General features: G+C 44.2%; 1 long non-coding RNA gene across 1 annotated transcript in view; it reads left to right on the top strand.

The window, feature by feature from the left end:
* LOC103583339 overlaps positions 1 to 1,963 on the top strand; it is a 2,940-nt gene extending 977 nt beyond the window's left edge. Inside the window, exon 2 of the long non-coding RNA XR_549851.1 lies at positions 1,887 to 1,963. This is a non-coding gene — a long non-coding RNA (uncharacterized LOC103583339). The remainder of the gene's footprint in view (positions 1 to 1,886) is intronic.
* Positions 1,964 to 2,165: the final 202 nt, after the last annotated feature.

Genomic DNA, 2,165 nt, shown 5'->3' with positions numbered 1-2,165 from the left:
TTGAAGGTAAGTTAAAATTCCCCTTCTCCCTCCCCAATTATTTACATTTAATTTTTTTTTTCCTTTGTGTCTTTTTCCATGTCCGGCAACGGATTGCAACCCTCAGTGTCGCGCCTGTACCGGACCGGGTCCGGCAACGGGATCGCAACCCTCGGTGTTGCTCCCGCACCTCGCTCAGCCAGTGAGCGGGAACCGGTCTGTATGTGGGATCTGAACCCTCGGCGGGAGCGCCACCAAGCTCCCAAGCGGCGCACTGTAGCAGTGCGCCACTGGGCCGGCCCTACATTTAATTTTTTGAAGATGTCGCCCTGGCTCAAAATTTTGAAAAATACATTAAAAGGTGTGCAGTGACAACCTGTCTCCCACCCATCCCCGCTGCCTGGGCGCACCCTACGATCACCATCAGTCCCATATTTAGTCTCACCCAGGCCCTAGATCTTTTAGGTTTTTTCTAATATTTGTGGTTACAAACAGGGTTATAGTAAAAATCCTTGTGTGTATTTCCCTGTGCATGTGTGGAAATACATCAGGAGGAAAAATTCCACCAGTAGAATTGCCTGAACCAAGAGCCCGTGCATTTGTCATTTTGATAACCAAGATTTTATTGTTGGCATAATGGCATCTTAGGGAAAATTGAGAGATTTGCAAGACTGGGTGATGATACTATGATGTAAAATCCTTTTGTAGTCATTCTCTGATTTGATTCCTTAACTGCCTTATTAGGGTATGAGTGTAGGTATAATTACACTCACTCCTGGGGAAGGAGACTTGGGTCTAGGTGGTGGCAGAACAAGGACTAAAGTGCTGTCTTTGAATCCTGGACAGGGTTTTTTAGGGCCACACTTTTTCCTACAAAGTCCTCACTGATTGCATTTATTTTTTATAGGTTTGTACGGATTTTGCTTCTTTCTTCTATCAGGTCAGTCGTGTGGCAGTAATGGGTACGTGCATTTCCCCAAATTTCTTGCAGACGTAGGCCAGGATAGAGTGTATGGTTATAACCCGCCTGCAGATCTTTTTTTTTTTTCCTGGTCTGCTCACCCAATAAGAAGGTGTGTGATCATCACAGTTCCCAACCTTTCTCTTACTCAGGTGAGGAAACAGTGGCCTCTATACAGGCTTGATGTTCATCATTTGCCTCTGCATTCTTCTTTCAAGATAAGAGAACTGACATTTGTGAAGTGCTTTTACATGCATGACCTCATGAATCAACCTGAGAGTTCTGTGAGGGGTTTTGCACAGATGGGAAAGTGGGGCTGCAAAAGGTTCTGCTTCCAGGGTTGTACAGCCAGTGGCATTGGAACGGGGAGCAAACATTGGGACCAGCTCATCCAACTCCAAATTTTTTCCTCTTTCCTCTGCACATACTAACCACGTCACTATACTTCTCTGTAACAGAAAAATAATTCCAAAATAAGACTTACCCTTTATACATGTGGTGCTTTCTGATATTATCTGCTTTATTCTGTTTCATCTCACAAAATCTTGGTCAAAACCCACTACGTTGATTTCCTGACCCTCTGTAACAGGTCTCAAGCTGCTTTTTGAAAACTGCTGTGCGTTTCCTACTTCCAAAGTGCCTTTCACTCCGCATCTCCCTCATGGCTGCTGCCCCCAGTTCAGGCTCTCCACACACCTTCTTACCTGGACGATTATAGTGGCCTCTTAGCTTTTATCCTCCACCCATTCTTGCTTCCCTCAAATCTATTCTTCATGCTGAGAACAAAGCAATTTGAAAAATACATTTCTGACCACATCATTTCCCTGATTTGAAATCTTTAAATATCTCCTTGCTCTTATGCACCTAGTGCTTAGTACATGGAAGATGATCAGTAAATATGTGAGTGAAGAAATAGTTATAAAGACTGATTGTGTGTTTTTCCCAGGATGAAGATCTTCTCCCAAGTAAATATTTTGAAATCGACTTTCCAATGATAGTCACGCGAAAGCTGCACAATATCAAGTAAGTGTGGCTTCAGTCAGAGGAAAAGAGCCAGGTAGAACCGGGTAGAATTCAGACCCAGCACTCAACAGATGGTGGGTCTGAATGCTGGAGGCCTCATTTTAGGGCACTGCTTTCCTTTGACACCCCCCTCCTTTCTCACCCAGGACCCTCATTTCAGCATGTTGTGCAATCTTCAAAATGCAGTATCCAATTCCTTGTG

This window comes from Galeopterus variegatus, unplaced genomic scaffold (genome assembly GCF_000696425.1).
Source record: "Galeopterus variegatus unplaced genomic scaffold, G_variegatus-3.0.2 Scaffold21835, whole genome shotgun sequence".
Classification (NCBI taxonomy): Eukaryota; Metazoa; Chordata; class Mammalia; order Dermoptera; family Cynocephalidae; genus Galeopterus; species Galeopterus variegatus.
Note: the sequence above shows the minus strand (reverse complement) of the source record. Positions and strands in the feature narration are given on the sequence as shown.